The sequence below is a fragment of the Miniopterus schreibersii genome (assembly GCF_964146895.1).
Source record: "Miniopterus schreibersii genome assembly, chromosome: X".
NCBI classification, from domain to species: Eukaryota; Metazoa; Chordata; class Mammalia; order Chiroptera; family Miniopteridae; genus Miniopterus; species Miniopterus schreibersii.
The window spans coordinates 97,643,043-97,661,081 of NC_138104.1; the positions used below are offsets into that span (position 1 = coordinate 97,643,043).

General features: G+C 39.3%; 1 protein-coding gene across 1 annotated transcript in view; it reads left to right on the forward strand.

Moving 5' to 3' along the window:
- The first annotated feature begins 5,988 nt into the window (after positions 1-5,988).
- SCML2 (Scm polycomb group protein like 2) overlaps positions 5,989-18,039 on the forward strand; it is a 102,245-nt gene continuing 90,194 nt past the window's right edge. Inside the window, exon 1 of the mRNA XM_081125876.1 lies at positions 5,989-6,108. The gene's annotated coding sequence lies outside the window, so the exon portion shown is untranslated. The remainder of the gene's footprint in view (positions 6,109-18,039) is intronic.

An 18,039-nucleotide genomic window follows, 5' to 3' on the forward strand; every position in this document is an offset into this window, starting at 1 on the left:
ATAGCAGCATTAGAACACTAATACAGTTATGTTATAAAAACAGTCATCTTTTAGAGATACATAATGAAGTATTTACAAAATAAATGATATGATGTCTAGAGTTTGTTTCAGAATAATAGGGGGTGGGGGAGATTGAAGAGGGGTATGGATGAGAGGATTGCCATAATTTTAGGGGCTGAGTAATGGGTGCATAGGGGCCATTATACTTTCAGTATTTAAAAAATTAAATACATACACAGACAAGAAAAAAAAGTTAAGTCTAACTGTTATGACCTAAAAGACTTCCAAAGACCTTGATTGGTGAAGTTGGATTCACCTAGGGGTGGTAACACAGCCAGTGTAAAAGTATCATCAGGACCAGAAGTGAGAGGGGCCATTCATCAAGCTGTCATTGGGACAGGAGAAGACATAAGAACGCCAGCCCAGGAAAGACAGGGACTGGGAGGGAAACCAATGGTGTGAGAGGCCCCAGGGAAGTGGAAGAGGTAAACCAGCAAAAACATTGATATGTACAAGGGAACTTAACTAGTCAAGGAGCAAAGAACATTCTGGGCTTCACAGGTCAAAAAATGCTGTGTGCTATCTCTTAGGCTGCTGGTCACCTTGGCCTGCAAAGGTAGGCAGGTAACCACTTCTATCCAATATTTTCCCAGTTTTATTGACCCCCATCCTCCACTAATTATACTCTTCATTTTTTCAGATACTGTTGCCTGCTATTTCCATTATTGCCTATGTTAGCTTGCCTTTATACCTTTCCAATCAATTTCTCTTGGTTGTTTGCTTTATTTTTTGCTTGTTTGTTTTTGTCAAGGCAGAGGCAAGCAACAAACAAAACCCAATTGCCCAAATCTATGGAATATATGGAATGCAAAGGGCCTTTAACTGTTCATCTTTCCAGCCACCATGATGGTTTACAAATCTGTATTTAGACAGAGGACACAAAATGAAAGAAGGATCAATAGTTTACCTACACAGTACTCTGCAGATATGTGAAGTGAAACCTGCCCTTGACTTTGAATAAAGTTTTCATTATCAAGATAACTCAGGTTTAATATAATTGGAGGCCAAATTACTGCCATAATTAAAGAGAATTCATTATAAGAAGGAGAAAATAATTGAAAGACAACTTACAGTAGCTTTAACAAACAAAACCAAAACAAAATAAAACAAACCCCCACAGCTTGTGGGACACGGGGAGAGCAAAGTTGTCTGCAACACTTGCTAAGAGTGAGTGTGATGCTTCAACAATAGGGATGAATCTTGGCGACATAATGTTAAGCAAAAGAAGCCAGACACAAAAGAGGACATACTGTATAAATTCATTGAAAAGATACCAAAGAACAGGCAAATCTAATCTACAGTGACAGAAGTCAGAATAATTGTGTTCTTGACTGGGAGGAGTCATAAGATTTTCTGGAGTGCTGACAATGTCTATACTTTGCTCTGGTCCTCACACCGTCCCTGTGACTATCAAACCCTAACTGCTCTGATTGTTCCCAGCCTTTGCTCATTCCAACCCATATTCTCCAGGGCTGCTACAGCTCCAAGGAGGGCTCTGCTCACCTCTCCTAATGGAAGCCTTAGCTGTTGGAGAGAAGCCTGAGATGGGGCGAGTACTGGCAGGAGGCCACTGGTTGAGCTGGGTGGTGATGAAGGATCTTGAAGGTTGTCATAGGTTTTGGCTGAGTTAGGAGGACTATAGTAGTAAATCGACAGAAGCAAATCTGAGGCTTGAAAAATAGTCATGAAAACTTGGATTTTATCAGCATTAGTTCTTATTCTTTCAGTTTAAATAGCTTCTTTATTTCCAGGTTTAACAGGCAAAATTAATTGAACATCATAATAGGAGGTATTCATTTATCCATTCATCCATTCACTTATTCAACAAATATTTACCAAATTCCTACTGTGTGCAAGGCACTTTCATATAATGTAAAAGAAACAGTTATGTTCCGACCTATGCTAACATCATTAAGAAGCAGTCTCAAGTTTATTTTGGCAAAGGGGAAAAAGGAAAAGCAGGGTGTAAGTAAATAAAATAATAATTTTTAAATGTTTATATACATAGTCTATGATGAAAGCATATGTTTGATGAGGTGGTGGAAAGGATAGTTAGGAAAGATTCGAATATAAGTTCAGAAGCTGATTCTTTCACTTATTTGCTATGCAATAGTCAAATTCCTCATCTGTAAAATGGTAATAAGAGTATCTACCTCATAGGAACTTTGTGAAAGAACATTATGAATATTGAAAATTATATATCTAAAGAGGCTAGCATGAGTCTTAGCACACTGTAGGTACTCAATAGATTGTAGCAATTATCAATAACTCATTTAATATAACAGAGTCACACTTCTATAAATGCTTTGGTGAACATAATCATTAAGAAGATGTTCTAGTATAGATAATGCGAATTACATTTTTAGAGTAAGGACTTCAGTAATTTCATGTTAAAAACAAATATGGGACATAGATGAGGCATCTGTGAGCCTGGCAATTTAACAATCAAAATATTTCTACAACTTAAAAAGGGGTCCATACATGTGAAAGAGGCATAAATGAAGATTTTACCTGCACCTGCCCCGAACGATTGGTTCTCCACACGCTTGGCATCCAGTGAGACTCGCAGTGCACTGACGGAGGGGACGTGGGCAGAGCCATGGTAGCCAGGCTCGGACTGGGGCTGCAGCTTCTGGCGCTGCTCTTATACATGCAGGTTTATTCAAATCAAACAGCTGCTGTAACACCTGCAAGTAACCCCTCCCACAATACTTCCACTACCCCAAGTCCAACAAATGCCACCACCAGGGCAAGTGGCAGTATTCTGCAGCCCACAGACAGCCTCTTCATGATCTCATTCTCTCTTCTGCATCTCTGTTAAAAGACTCGGGCCAAGACACATCTGTGCTTCTCACCTTCTAAACCCAATCCAAATGGCATCTAGACATTCAGTGCGACAAGGAAAAAACAGGTCTTCATTGAATCTGCTAATTCCACACTTAATTTTATTGACACAGAAAATGTTGAGGATCCCGTATTAGATTGGTTTGAAGAGCATGTGCAGGGTTTGACTAGATGATGAATGCCAATATTAAATCTGTTGGACTTTCATGTACAAGATGAAGAGAGACACATCCAAAATTAATTCAGAGGTGATTTTCTTAAGTGTGGGTTAAGAAGTATGGGCACATACAACTCTACCTAGAAAATGAATAGATGTTATCTAGAGACAAAGGATGGAATTTGGAACAGAGTCAGTTTTCATTTGGTTCATTAAAGTTATAAGGCCATAAAACAATTAGGAAATGCAAAAAGCTATGGGTCTATTTATAGGTACATTAGAAGGAACTTCCAGGTGTTCCTGTAAATCCTCGATGTATTATTTCACAGAACTAATTTAATGCCGATGTAACTCTAGATGAAGTTTTACATTGTTAAGCTATCACAGTTCTCATGGGAAATGAACTCTTCTGAGGCTTTGGATTTGACATAGCATTTGACTTTTTGTGTAGTAATTGATATGTTTCAGGGCAATGATGGATTGGAATCTACCCCAAATCCAAGCATAATGAGTAAAATTTGCTGATATTCAACAAGAGCGCCAAATTCATTTAGCTAAACTAATTCCAAAGAGTAGAAGTACATTGACCTCAGCTAATTTCAAAATGCTTTTTACTTCTGCATATGTTGAATACTTTTTACAATTTAAAAAGTGATTGGTTTTGAAGGTAAAATTGACAAATATTAAAACTGAAAAGGCAAATATATGAAGGAGCCAAAACTGTAAATTAGGTATCTGGGAAGTGAAGACCGAAAGCTTACATTAAATTCAGAAAAACTTTTATACTCTTTCTACACATACTTTAAAAAAACTATGAATCAAAATAGCCACATTTGGAATACTTTCTGTTATTGGTCATTATTTTTAGATAGAACCTAATCCAAAGCCTAATGTGGGCTTAATTCTGGAAAATAAATCTTTTTACAACTCTCCTGATGCTCAGAACCTTTTTAAAAATAGACACTCCCTGAAGTTTTTTGCTCTAATGGTTACACACTGATGCTTAGAGGTTCCAGTATCTAATATGGCTACAGTAGTTTTGATAACCAAAGTCACTTCTTTCCATCTTTAGAAACCTACCTAGGAACAGCATAAGCAGCAGATCTCAAGCTACTCTGTGTGTGAATGAACATTCCCTTTTGTTTCATACTTGAATGCTGTACATCTATTTTGGATTGTATATTGTGTTTGTGTATTTATGCTTTGATTCGTTTTATGGAATTGATTTGTATTGAACACAAACTGTAAATAAAAAGAAATGGCTGAACACCCCTCCCCCCCTCCATAGCCCAAGCTAAGGGTTTGCTTAAATTAAACCTGTTTAATTTCTTTCTGTTATTCTGGCTTTTGGAAACATTTTTGAACCTTCATCATTTCAACATATTCTCCAATGTGATATGTTTCACAATTGATGTCACCAAATCTCTCTTTAATTAATTTGCATATCAGTGGCCTACTTTTTCTATTTTCATCTTAAAGTTTTCTTGAATTTTGCATTAACATTTATTTATTCATTTTCTTTATTTTTTATTTGTTTATTTTTAGAGAGAAGGGGGAAAGGAAGGAGAGAGAGAGAGAGAGAGAGAGAGGGAGGGAGGGAGGGAGGGAGATATTTGTTGTTCCATCCATTTATGCATTCATTGGTTGATTTTTGTATATGCGCTAACCAGAATGGAACCCGAAACCTTGGCTGTGGGGACGATGCTCTAACTAACTGAGCCTCTTGGTCAGGGCTATTTATTTATTTTGAAAGAATTCCAGAACAATCAGAGCAATTTGATTTTGTTCCATTTGCCAACATTTAGATACAATAAAAACCACGCTAATTTGGCTCTTGCTTAACGTTGCAAAAGTTGCGTATGAAAACAATTTTTTTATGCATTGTATTAAATGAATATATTGTGCGGGATTTAAAAAAGTTTTAGGCTCTGATTTCCAAACTGTGATTTAAAAAATACATCGTGCCCTCTATACTATGTTTAGGAGACCAGGGACGCAAAAGCAACATCCAGCTATTCAAAGGGTTAGAGAAGTCCTGCCAATAGTTTACTCTCGGCTAACACAGCACATTGTGTTATTTTTTAAACAGAAAGTTTCAAATCTGCTCATAGCCAACCTCACGAGGGATGGGATAGCTGTCTCCGGTTTTCCACGTTTTTGCCGCACTTTGCGCGCAGCGATTGGCGGGCTGTTTTACCGCGATTTTTAAGCCCGCCCCCTCCTCTTAGGTAGACCTGCACCTGCACCACAGCTCAGAGCCCGGCGAGGCGGGAGGAGAGGAGACCCTAAAACGCGCCTAGAGGACCGTCCCGAACTCCTTCTGGTCAGTGAGCACGTTGTGTCCCCCTTGGGTTAATGCATTTCCCGTTAGCTCAAGCTGGGGTTTAGAGGAGCAACTAAATCCGGAATGTGGAACTGGAGGGGATGCCTGGCAAAACCCCTTTGTGTGTGTGGGAGGGCGGGCGGGGGGGTTGTTTTAAGGAATACGCTGCGACTCGCGAAGGGGTGGTTTTGCTCAAGCTGCGCAAACTGGATGCTTTCTCCTTGCTCCTGGAACTTGCTCGAGTCCCCAGGGAAGCGCCTGCCTTTTGAGCTTGTGGTCAGGGTGAGTGGTGGCCGGGAGTCGAAGGCGAAGGTGCAGGGGAGCGAGTTCCCGGGATGGAACTTGACGCACACTCTAGGGTCCCAGTTAGGGGACCCCCACTGTCTCGGGTGCAGGGGCTGCGACTGGCTTAGTTTTTGGCGGGAGAGCAGATTGTGGAGGAGACTAAGGGAAAGCTGCCGAAGGCTTTCGCAGTGGCTGCGCGCGGGCTCCCGGCCGAGCCCCCAGCTCGGGCCCCGCACGCGGCTGTGGTCAAAGGGCGAGCTCGCGGCAACCGCGGGGCACGCGGGCAGGGGGGCGGGGCGCCAGCGGCGGTTGCGGGGCATGCGCGGCTCCGCGCGCGGCTTCTCAAACATGGCGGCAGCGGTGTGAAGACCGGAGCCTGCTCGCGGGAATCGGTGACCAGTGCGACCGAATTTTGCTCCTTTTGCTGACGAGACCCGAGGTGGGTGGCGATTCCAGGCCGCTGGAGGACCGGAGAGGCGGGGCCTCGGCGTCCGGGAGCGAGTCGGTGCCCACGGGCGGGTGGGCGGGAGCCCTGGGTGGCTGGTCCCGCGCGAGGAACGCCCCCTCAGCCGTCCCGCGGGTCGGGCCTCAGCTGGGCCCCGCACCCCTGGCGCCCACTCCTGGCTGCCTCAGCCCCCGAGACAAGGGATCCCATTGCCCCACTAGTGCCCTCAGCCTCGGTCGTGCCGCCCCTCACACTGCCCTGGAATCCCGTAGCCGGGCCGCCCTCCTCACGCGGCCCCGGGTCCGAGGCGCGGACAGCACCATCAGGAGCATCCTCCGCGGAGGGTGGGGCCGATCGGGGCCCCGGGTCGCGCGGGTGGGCGGCGGGGCTGAGTTTGCGTGTTCGGGGCTGACTTTGACTTTGCGCGGTCGGGGCTGAAACTCGCGCGGTTGCCCTCCGTGGACGTGTGGAGTAACTTGTGGAGTTTGCGAGTGAAATGCTGGCTCGGAAGGATGCGCCGGGGGCGGAGCGCGGGCTTGGGGACTGATGCTAGGTGCCTGTGGGACTCGCGCCGGGGCTGCTGGCGGCGGAGCGTGGGGAGCGGAGGAGCAGGGGCTGAGGAGGAGCAGGAGGGGGAGGAGCAGGAGGGGGCCGGTCCTGGGGGGTTGGAGCTGCCGGGAGGCACTGCCAGCTCTCGGGTCACGGGGGTGGGGTGCGGAGAGCGCAGCTCCAGCTCTCCTGGCAGCGGCGAGGCGGCCGCAGAGCTTTCGCGGCCAGAGGGGCTGGGGACCTTCGCTACCTTGGTTTGGAGACGGCGGTCTCACTTTTCCCACCTGGTTAGTGGTTGTGCCGCGTCCTGAATCGCCAGAGGGAGAGCAGGTAGGCGAATTTAATAGGTTTTGTGCCTTGAGGTTCTATGGAGCTCTGAGGGCTGAACTGAATGTTTTGACAGCACAGGTATTTAGGGACAAGTTTGTAAAACATTTGTTGTTCTTTATAAAGTGTGATTACAATTTGAAATTGGCCTCTACTTTGAAGAATTAGATTAGCATTTATGACTTAACTGTAGGGTGACTTTGGGACATCTCTAGAAAGGGAATTGATCGGTTAGTAGGGGAAACTGGGGCAGAGAAAGTGAGTACTTCATTATGATCATATGCTTTACAAAACTAAAGTTTTCTTTCCCCAAACCACTGCAGATACTGCTGCATTTGTAATGATCCTAGAGCTATTTATAAGTATTTCTATTTGGGGGAAAGAATATTATAAGATGTATAACATTTATGGAGTGCAGCTTCCTATGGCAAGCAATTGTATAACAATAGTTCATAGACATATATTTAATTTTTTAAAATGTAGAATATTTTTTTATTATTAACTTTATTGGGGTGACAATGGTTAATACATATTTAATTTTTATCAATAACAGTGCTTGGGAATGTTCTTCAATAATGACAATTTTGCCTTTCTTGCCATTCTTTTTCTTAATTACTCATTAAATAATGTATTTCCAAAGGTGAATGTTCTTTTACTCTGTGATTTTGTCTATTTAATGGGAGGAATATGAAAATAAGCTTTTGGAAGTTAGTCTAATTGGGATTTCAAGAAAGGAGTGACTTTATGAGCACTGACCTCATGCCTTGTGTTTGTTTGGCTGTAGCTTTACCCATAGTCTTCAGAACAATCTGATAGCATTTTTTAAAAAACATAATCAAACACCATTTAAAATGGCTTTGGAATTTTTGAATAAATTTCATATATATCACACAACCATATAAGCTTTCCTAAGAGAATCTGATTTGTTTTGAAATTGATAGTTTGGGGGGAAAAAGGGTTAATATAACTGAATACATTATGGGTGAGGATGCTTTAAAGTTAAGGGTGTCATAATATGTACAAAAAACATTGGAGCCAGTCTTAAAGTGGTATCAATTTTTCTCGTGAGGCAGTTGATCAGTCGTTTTGGTTTATCCTTCAATCCATACCTCTTTACTAAGTGCCTATGCTGTCTGTATGGAGTTCGGTGCAATGTGTATTTACTCATAGGCTGCTATGTGTGCTGGTTTCTGAGTGTTTAAACCTTCCCATCAGTAGTTTATTCCTGAAAAGGTCAAGGTTATAGCTAAGAAAATTGGTATGAATGTAGAACAAGTAATCCTTTTACTTTGAGGGCAAATTCAGGGATTTTGGTTATAATTTTCTGAATGAAATTCTGGGTGTAACTGAATTTTCTGACTTGTGTGATGTTAGCTTTATAACTCTTGTTCTGATTCTATAGAAGTATACATTTTTAAATGAGAGATTACTTTCTGAGTCAAACAGATAACATTTAAGTGGAAAAATGAATGCCTGGTATAAATTGAAATCAGAATGTGCTTTGGAGATTGGGTATTTTTAATGCTAAAAAACTTTACTTCTATGATCAAGTAGTTTAGGCTGTTAACTAGATATTAACTAACTGATCATTTAGAGCACTTTATTTTTTTCAAAATCTAGCTCAGCTCAAAAATTACAAAAAAGGGTTATGATGGTCAGCTAGAAGCCAGATGTGACTCCCATTTTCTTTTGGGTTTGTTCCTTTTTAGCTGCCTCCCTGTTCCTCCCAGATGCTTCCTATTGCCCCTCTTCCTGCCCCTGTTCCCTTTGCTGTTGGTGTCTGTTTCCGCATCATTGAAATGGTGAGGGTAATCCTGCGCTGCCTCTCTGAGAAATAATTGATGATATAGTGAAGTGCCTTGAAAAAGCTGAGTAAATACCAAGTCTTTTGAATGAAAGTGACATAGCCCCTTGTTCCATTTAAGGAAGATCCAAATCACAATTTTAGTTTGAGATCTTGTAGGGTGGAAGAGAGTGGAAGGAGGAGGAAAATTTCACTTGAATATTTTACTGCCCCCTTCCTTGGGTTAATAGAAATCACTTGTAAGTTTAGTAACTGGAACACTGGCAGATGCAAGGGATCTTCTGCTATTTGAATTATTAGTCAACTCTAGTCCTTTTTTTTTTTTTTTTTGACGGGTTACCCGATCTGTAACTTCTTTCCCCTCTATTCTCATTCCAGTTGTGAATGGAAATCTGGTCATCTCCTCTATTAGCTCCTCTCCCTGGGAATCTCATTGTCTTCTCATAGTCATTTCTAGTTTTTAGAATATACAAGATACGAACAAAGTGAGTTCTGCCACAGTCATCAATGTTAGAGCCATGAGGCTATGGTGTAAACATTGGTTGGCATTGCCAGGTGTTTTGTAGTTTGGAGTGAACAAATCAAGCACCCTTAAGAATTTTAGGAACATTATTAGTGCCTGAAAATTACTACATAATATCTTAGCATTTGAAGTGATTGTTGGTTGATTTCAGGGGCCAAAAAAATTGAAATTTTGAAAATGTCAAATTTTGGTGATTTTTGAAAGAAAAAGTTTCTTCTTCTTTGGCTTGGTGTCTTAATATTTATGATCCTTTTACCTTGGGGAAATAGATGAAAGGAACCACTGCTGTTTATCTTAGATTAAAATGGGTTGGTATAATTTAGTGGTAAGTTTTCCAGCCTCTAAACTAGTTTGGGCTTTGGTTACTCTAAGCATAGAAATGCCTTTCTTGTAGTGATAACATCTCATTTTTAAAAAGATAGCAGAGTTGGTGGTTCTGAAAGCTGGGTAAGTTGAGAATATTCCAGAAACTATCTAGGATTTGAAATGTGCATATGTTCTTTGGTTTTTCATGAGTAAGGCATTTTTGCTTATTTTGTGTTTATGTTGTCTAATATAACTAAACTTTGGCCACCTTAGAAATAGTAATACTAGAGGTTTCGTGCTAAGTGATTTCTACTAAACATGTATCCCTAGATCTTTCTCTTACTTTCATTTTTTGGACATGTGATGGGAAGGTTTTAGTGTAGGAAATAGGAATATTTTACTGTGTTTAAAGTGAAAGATTTGAGGTTCCTATAAGCCGTTTATATGATGTAATTTCATACTCATCTGACCTAGGCTAGATGAATTCCTTATTCAACCAAGGAGTTAAAAAAGAATAAGCTTTGGTATAAGTAAAGAGCTGGGAAACATTTGAAAATGGAGAGCATTTGATCACCTACTACTTGTGATCTGTGTTTATGGCTGTGGCTCTGCCCCTTCCTAAGTTTATAGGAGCAAATTGTTGTAAGAGCGGAAAGAGAGTGCCCACCTTTTGTGGTAACATACCATTGTAAACTTCAGAAGGGACGGATATATTGCAATTCGAGGGCATACCTTGAGGATGCTTTCTTTTCTGAGGGAAAAGTTGGTGAGACTCTCTTTGCTTTTTGTCTTGAGAATACATATTTGAATTATCTCAACCTCTGTTTCTCCAGACAGAAACAGCTTCATTTGCTTAGCACATGTATTGACAAGGGTTTTTTTGGTGTTTTTTTTTTAAACATTTGGTCACTTTTCCCACCTTTCATCATTTTTAGCTGGTTTAAGATTTTGATTATATATTTAGTTTTAAATTAAGCAGTGAGTGAATTAACTGTGTTTCTTCTCCAGTTCTCTTGCCTCTTAATACACTTGTAAACATATGCCCTTTGCTATGAATGGGTCTTTTTATTCTTTTGATAGATTTAAAGTATTATTTGGATTCTTTTCAATATACCTTAAAGTTATTTGAAATGTAATGATCAATATTATTTTTATTTTTAATTAACTTGGTAGTTTAATAAATCTTCAAATAAACACATTGTGTTTGATGGTTATTAAAAGAAAATATAGAGGGTAGGTGGGGAGAGATTAACCAAATAATTTATATGCATATATGCATAACGCATGAGCACAGACAATAGTGTGGCGAAGGCCTGGGAGGAGAGTGGGTGCGGGGTGGAAGGGGTCAGTGGGGAAAAAAGTGGACATCTGTAATATTTTGAAAAATTAAAAAAAAGCAAAAAAAGAAAATATAGTACTCAATAATGATAAACGCATTTATATATTGCTTGGTTTAGACTAGAAACTCTGATTTGAGATTTTTTTTGAGGTTGTGGAAATACTTAAATGGGTAATTTACTGACACCTGCCTCATGTTTGAAGCATTGTCAGGGATGTTTAGTTTTCTGGTCACTTCAGATTGTGTTTTAGTGCATGCTTTTCTGTAGTCTGTTGTCTAGCAGGAATTGTTGTTGTCATCATTTCCATTATTTCTTGTAGGGCCGGTGTTAGAAACCATAAATCTAGACTACTGTGATAATAGGAACAGGCTGTAACCTGACCCAGTTCCTTTGTCAAAATGTCGCATGGAGAACTGCCTTTAGTAAATTGACATGCCCTGCTATTAAGTCCAGTCCTCTGCAAATGTTGGTGGGCAACAAGGTCTTTGGACAATTACCCTGTGGCTGTGCTTTAAAACTTCAGGAATTTACAACTATAAACTGGGATTTTGGCAACCCTTGACTTGTCTTTCATTTATCTGTTTTCTGATACAACATACTTCTTAACTAAATGAATAGCTTTCACATAAATTATTTTAAAATTGTAAGAATTATTTTAACTTGTAGGCTATAATTTTTTAGCTAAATTAAAAATTCTTGAAAATAGTTGTTTTTTTTCTTGGGCTTGTTTTGACACAGAAAAAGATTAATTTCTAATTTGTTGCAGTTGATTTTAGTAAAGCATAATTAAAATTGCTCCTCTAGAAACCTTAATTTCCTCCAGAAGGCTTGATTTGATAAATACTACCAAAAATGTTCATCCTTAATACTGATTATTCACAATTCAGAGATGAAAATTTATTTTTAAAGGTAATCACAACATTAAAATTTAGGTTTTTTTCTGATTATACGTATATCAGAAAATGGGAAATTTGATTTTTTACTTGAGTGGATTGAGTAGATACTTGTAAAACCTTAAAGTGATGAAACATGTCCAATTTAACAAATTATGTATGGCTGTACAATGGACATATATACTTTTTCTATACTGTATTAGGATAATCACCATTACCAGAAGCAAAATTTTAGTTAAAAGAGCCAGCTTCTCTTTGTGAAAGGAAAATAAATAGCTGTAATGCATTTGAATTAAATCAATATGTATTTTTGCATTTAGGTATAAATGTGAAGTACTCTTTTTGTTGTTGTTAATCCTCACATGAGGGTATTTTTTCCATTGCTTTTCAGAAAAAGTGGAAGGGGTGGGGGAGAGAGAAACAAACATCCATGTGAGAGAGAGACATCGACTGGTTGCCTCCAGTAGGCACCCAGACCAGGGGTAGGGAGTGAACCCTGCAGTATAGGTACCTGACCTTGACCGGGAATGGAACCTGCAACCCTTGGTTGTGGGCTGACACCACTGAGCCACACCAACCAGGGTGTGTACTCTTGAAACCAAAGTTTCAAATCAAAATAAACTATTTTCCAGTCAAAATGAAAAACCTAAAGATGTTGTTTTATGCAGTTAACTCAGACCTGTCTATCATTCTTTTGCACATTGGATAATAAAGAGCTGTTTTGCCTGTTACTCAAGTTTGAAAGCAGTGTCTGTATAATGAGGTAGACTAAAAAAATAAAAAAAAATCTACTTGTGCTATTTCATGAATAGTCTCTGGTGAGTTTTATGCATGTACTATAATTTCCATCACTTATTACAACATTTTCTTTAAAACTACCAGCAAACATATTTATGAACCTCTCTTAGCCTTGACACTTTTATATTATTGATATATTCAAGGGGATAGAATGAAATATTGCAGATTATTTTTTGTGTAGGGACTGTTTTTTTCCCTTTTTTGTTTAAATATAGGTTTAAGCACATATTTTGGTTCCAACTGTCATGTAATTAGAATTTGTAAATGAATTCTGGTATAACATATGTTCCTAGTTTTTCTTCTCCCTGAAAAAAAAACACCTGTAATACTAACCCATTTATGCTGGGGCCTATCTTTTTGAGACCTCAAGCATCCTAGAAATAAAATTCAGAGTAAAAACATAAAAGTCTGGCAGATGTTGGAAAAGAAAGATATGGGGAGTGAGGGACTGTCTCAGATCTCAAAGAATTTTCTCCTTGGCCTGTTGACCTAGAGTTGTATGTAAATTATGACAGCAGATTAGACATTGGAAAAAGGAACAGAGAAAACAACAATGACAGCCAAAAGAAAAATCTCACCAAGTTTTTTAAAACCACAATGTTCTGGTACTTTATAATTTAGGTATAAGTAGCCTGTAGCACAGCAGATTTTATTTACTTGTTTAGCAAATGTTTTGGGGGCCATATTATGTGATAGACACTGGAGAATACAAAGATGAGCCAAACTTGATATTGTCCCCAAAAGCTCATAGTCTAGCAGGGGAGATAAGGCATGTACACAAATACAACAGAAGCAATTTTAGCATAATGGTTAAGCATTCATGGACTAGGTTCAAATCTAGTTGGGTGATCTTGTACAGGTCTTTGAGCCTCAATATCCTTAACTTTCAAATGGACAGTAATAATAGTATCAATTAATAACAGGCTCTTAATAGGCTTTAGATAAGAAAAAAATGTATTAAAAGGCCCTAGTAGGGTACCAGACATTTAGCAAGAGCTCAATAAGTGACAGCTCTTAGTATTTATTATTACCACTGCCAACACCACCATCAGACCCCAGGGACTGTAATCTTTATTTTCTTCTGTCCTCATGGATCCATTCTGTACAGGGTGCATGGTGTGTCTTTTTGCTTCTCCCTTTCAAAGCACGTACAGTGTATTGGAACCCTGTCTTTTGGTGTCTGACAAACCTAGGTTTGAATTAATCTTTTTTTACTACTAGCTTTCTGATTTTCAAGAATCAACAGAACTTGGTAACTGATAAGATATAGGACAAAGTAGGAGGGGAATTAAAGATGACTTCTAATTCAGAACAATTGGGAGTTCATAGTGTCTATTAAAATAGGAAGCAGAGGAAGAGGAGCACATTTTGGAGGGCAAAAGAGTTTGATTTTTAAAATATGTAGTGTTTGAGATAGGTGTGAGACATTCAAACTGATGTTCAATTGGCTAGACTAGATATTTTGGAGAGAGATTGGGACTAGAGATGCTGATATAGGAGTCATTCACATAGGAGTGTTACGCCAGTCATGGAATAGAAAGAGATTAAACTCTAAAATTTCTAGAATCTAGAGGAACAGACTGAGTGACTAGGGAAGATCAATGGCTAGGGCAGAAAGAGGGGTAATAGAGGTAGGACAACCAAGGAATAACACATGCCTGAGGCTCAAAGAAGAGAGGTGTCAGGAATGAGGGGTGACCTAACAGAGGGCTCCTGAAGTGTCAGGGGCAATGACTGAAACACTGAAATGGGGATTGATGTCTGGGAGGTAATTGAAGCTTTGCAAACAGATATAGGAGAAGGGGGAAGGTAGAGGCCAGATTGCAGAAAGTAAGGTATCACAATAACTCCTTGTATTATGGGTGTTATATTTATTGCCAAAACCCTGGTGATCATCAGGAAAAGATTTGTCTGGTAAATATATAATATAGTTGAGAATATTTTCTACACTAATAAAATTGATGTTATCTCAATTTAAGGTCACTTTACTCTTTCAAATACGTGGGTTTTGCTATCTGCCAAATGGGAGGTTCAGTGAATAAGTCTAATAATGAATGTTTAAGTTTGGACATTATTCCCACCTTTGGGACTTCTCTCTGAGAAATATGGCAGCAAACCTTGCTGTTGGTGTGGGAACAAATTAATTTTTTTCAGCTGAACATCTGCATTGAGTTTATTTTTATGCTCTTTCAGGTTGAGATGCTATAATTTCATCTATTTTATAACATGTGAAATACAAAGGGCTTTGGGAGACCTCTTGCTTGTCAAGCTTTTTTTAGTTCCTGTCCTTGTCACCCTTATTGACTCTTCAGGTAGCAGTCTCTAATTAGAGACTCAAGGTATATTACCTTATCTTCAAAACAAAACAAAAAAGGGAGGGCAAAACAAAAACAAAACCCCCAAGCAAACAAATAATGGAAAGATTCTGTAATCTTAGAATTATAGACTCATTAACTTGCTAAATAGTCCTTTAAAACTTTCTTAAACTAGAATTTTCTCTAGAATCAGAAAAGCGCAATGGGAGTTTGAAGTTTAATAATTCCACTGTTAATTTACTGTTTACATTGTTTAATTGTATTGAGAAAATGGTTTAAAACAATGCAAAGCTTTTCAAAGCATTTAAAAAATGTATGTTGTTGAGAGTATTACAGATCTGCCCTTCCCCCCCATTAACCCCCTCCACCCCTTTCCCACAACCCCCTCAGGCCTTCACCACACTATTGACTGAGAAATTTGAGGAAAGGGGGGAGGGGGAGCGGGAAGAGATTAACCAAAGAACCTATATGCATATATTCATAACCCATGAATAAAGCATTTTTTGATCTCTTAGTTCTTAAATCTATGACAAGATACAATGGGCAAAACATGTGGTTTTGTAAAATATCCCAGGCTATCTATGCTTGGTCAAAGCCTGCTAGATTTAGTGTAACTGTGCTTTTGGTAAAGGAAATTTAAATATCAGACATTATAAAATAGTGCTAACCTAATACCTTTTTAATTTTTAATTTTTTTTAATATATCTTTATTGATTTCAGAGAGAGGAAAGGAGAGGGAGAGAGAGAGATAGAAACATCAATGATGAGAGAGTCATTGATCAAGCCCGCAACCGGGCATGTGCCCTGACCGGGAATCGAACCCCGATTGCCTAGGATCCTAGGTCAACGCTCAACCACTGAGCCACGCCCGGCCAGGCCCTAATACCTTTTTTAAAGCTTATTTATATTTAAGTGTTTTTTGTTTTTTTTTAAATATATCTTTATTGATTTCATACAGATGAAAGGAGAGGGAGAGAGAGAGATAGAAACACCAATGATGAGAGAGTCATTGATCGGCTGCCTCCTGCATGCCCCTGACTGGGGATCCAGCCCGCAACCCGGGCATGTGCCCTGACCGGAAATCGAACCCCGATCTCCTGGATCCTGGGTCGACGCTCAACCGCTGAGCCACACCCGGCCGGGCTGTTTTGTTTTTTAATGCAGTGAAGTTGCTCCTTATATGCATTTAGTGAAGCAACTTTCCTTTATGGTGGTAAAAAAACCCAAAGCTTTTAAACTTTTTTCTCACCAAAATTTTTCTGCCTTGTAACACTGAACACGACTTTGGGGGTTTTACTTGAGTCTTAAAGTGCTGAAGCAGTTCAAAGGATATTGAGAGCAAAGTTAAGCTTTTTCTACAGTTTTCTCTGGGGCTGAACTTTGCACGAGCTTTTAAAAGGCATTTACTATTGTCCAATTTTCATTTTAACTAAAAATGTTGGCTTTACAAATTTATAATATAGGCAGAATTTGATTTGAAGATTATGATGTATGGAATTTGGAAAGTATATTATTAAGAGTGGTTCTCCCTGGCCAGCGTCACTCAGTGATTAGTGTCTGCCCACACACCAAAGGGTCTAGGGTTCGATTCCTGGTCAAGGGCATGTGCCTGCATTGCAGGTTTGATCCGTGGCCCTGGTTGGGGTGAGTGCGGGAGGCAACCAATTGATGTGTCTCTCTTACATCAATGTTTCTCTTTCTCTCCCTCCCTCCCTCCCTCCCTCCCTCCCTCCCTCCCTCCCTCCCTCCCTCCCTCCCTCCCTCCCTCCCTCCCTCCCTCCCTCCCTTTCACTCTCTCTAAAAAATATCCTTGGGTGAGGATTAACAAACAAACAAAAAGAGTGGTTCAAATGTGTATTATGTATGGATTTATATATGTGATTTTTTAAAATTGAAAGGATATAACACCAGATAGTTAACAGCAGGTATTATTGTTTGATGGTAGGATTATAGGTGAATTTTCCCCGTTTTACTTAATTGTATTCTAATTTTTTTGGGGGGGGTGATGAATATGTAAAAAAGAAGAAAAAAACCCCTTCCTAGTTACTAGGAGTCCGCAAAGGCTTTTTTGGTTCACAAAGGGCCAATATCTATTTTCAGTATTCACCAACCCTAAAGGAAATAATATATTCATGAATAATTATACCTCAAAGTCATACAACACAGGATGATATCAAGTATCTTTTGGCTTTTGCTAGAATATATGTTTTCTGATAATGCTGGTTAGTAGATGGTGGCTGCTTTCTTTGGTAATTACATGTCTGGGCATTACAAATATATATATATGTATATATGTACATATGTATATTTATTGCTGCTTAATTTAATAGTTACTTAAACTTAGCATTTCTGTTTCTTTTTTTTAATCTTTATTGTTGAGAGTATTACAGATGTCCTCCCCTTTTTCCCCCCTTGCCCCCCACCTCCGGGTTCCAGCCCCACTCCAGGCCTTTATCACCCTATTGACTGTATCCATGGGCAATGTACATATGCATATAAATTCTTTCATTAGTCTCTTCCCACCTCTCCTCCCTTCTTCCTTCTGAGATTCCTCAGCCTGTTCCATGTTCCCATGCCTCTGGTCCTATTTTATTCATCATTTTATTGTGTTCATTAGATTCCACATATAAGTGAGACCATGTGATATTTGTCTTTCTTTGACTAGCTTATTTTGCTTGGCATAATCATCTACAGGTCCCTCCATGCTGTCTCAAAGGGTAAGAGATCCTTCTTTTTTACAGCTGCATAGTATTCCATTGTGTAAATGTACCACAGCATTTTTATCTATCCATCTAAATGTATTGGGGTAACATTGGTTAATAATATTATATAAGTTTCAGGTGTACAACATTATCGTACAATGTCTGTATACTCAGTTGTGTGCTTACCAGCTTACCACCTGAAATCTAGTTTACTTCTGTTACCATGTATTTCAAGGATTTATGTTTTCTTTAAACACCTTTTTGGTCCATACTTTGAAAGAATAATTAAGATATGGTCAGGGATCAAAATAGGAATATAGTTTTATTTTACAACATAATGTTAAGTGCTAAAGCTGAAACTCACTCTT